This window comes from Octodon degus, unplaced genomic scaffold (assembly GCF_000260255.1).
Source record: "Octodon degus isolate 3935 unplaced genomic scaffold, OctDeg1.0 scaffold00004, whole genome shotgun sequence".
Taxonomy (NCBI): domain Eukaryota; kingdom Metazoa; phylum Chordata; class Mammalia; order Rodentia; family Octodontidae; genus Octodon; species Octodon degus.
In genome coordinates, this window is record NW_004524580.1 from 28,539,742 (window position 1) to 28,541,356 (window position 1,615).

Here is a 1,615-nt window from a genome sequence, read left to right on the forward strand (position 1 = left end):
GATCCAAAACGCCAGTCCACAACTGCCTGCTATAGGCAAAGATTTTAAGTAAATTACTAGGAAACTCAAAATATATGCAGACATAAATAAAAATAACTTGAAATAATATATCTTAAGCAATTCAAAATTCTGAGGGTTTTTTTTATGTATTTGGTACAGGGTCTTACTATGCAGCTCAGACACATAGTGATCCTCCTGTTTTCAGCCTCCCCAGTGCTGGGATTACAGTCCTGCAACACCACCCCAGGGCGGGCCGGCGCCAGTGCATCATATGGGACCAGGGTTTGATCCAAGGTAGGCACTTAGTCCACTGAGCTATCTCGCTGGCCCTTCTGAGATTTTATTTGCAACGTTCAAAGTTATGTAAATTACAGCTTCTCATCAGCAGTTTCCTGAAGGATATAAACATAATATTTTGGTTTGGTTTTAGAATCTGTTTTAATAAGATGATATATAATCCCTGACATAGACATAATGAGCTAAACATGTGAAGAATCAGGAGCAGCCTATGCCTGTAATCCCAGCACTGGGCAGGCTGAGGCAGGAGGATTGCCATAGTTCAAGGACAACCTGGGCTACATTGTGAGTTCAAGGCCATCCTGCACTACAAAGAGAGACCCTGTCTAAAACCAAAAAAAGAAACAATAAATGAATGAATGAATTATGAGATAAGAAGCCATGAAATTGATTTTGAAAATGGAAGAAGGAAATCTCTCTAATGTTGTCACCTGAGGAAAACACACCTTTCCTGGAAGATACTATAAATACTCAGCTGGCAAAGCTTAAAAATCTCCTGTGTTTTCCACAAGCAACCTTTAATCGTGGATGACTTAATGATTGGAGGCACCTGAATCATCATTACCAAACTCATGCAACCTCCAAGAAGAAAAAGCATGAGTAATGATTTCCTCCTAAAGATCTGTTCCCAGTGGCAGACGCTCTGCCGATAGCTGATACTGAAAGCCAATTTTTTTTATTTCTACACTTCTTGTTTTCAGTTAGCTCATAGTTTCTTGTTAAAGAGACAAGGGCTTTAGCTGCATGGGAACTGATGCCCAAATTAAAAATGAAAATATTTTTCAAAAAGTCTAAAGAGGTTAAATAAACAACTCATCTTTTTTAAATGTCCACATTTGAATCTGTAGATAGCAGAAAGAGCCATAAAATCTTGCAAACCAATTAGGGAATCTAGATCTCAGTTTGCACAAATATAAACTTTAATTTTATATCTCACCTCCACTGGGCTTCTCAGTCTTAATGCTCTGTGTCTATGATAAAATATGCAGTATTTATGTAATATGTAAATATGTGATATGTCGATTCTTCACTTTCATTTAGTCCTGATAATAGGACTAGGAGATCGATATAATTTTTGCAGAAACTGCCTTATTTTTTTAATTCCTTTTTTTAAATTGCAATATACACAAAGATAATTCTAATTACATTTTGGCCTATTGAGAAATACATAATATATATACATATATGTTCATTCCCATTGTGTTTGATTAATATAAGAAAATACTAGGAGGAGGCTGGGGAGATGGCTCAGTGGAATAAGCATTTCCCTGGCAAGCGCAAGGGCCTGAGTTCAATCCTCGGTTCGGCAAAAAAAAAA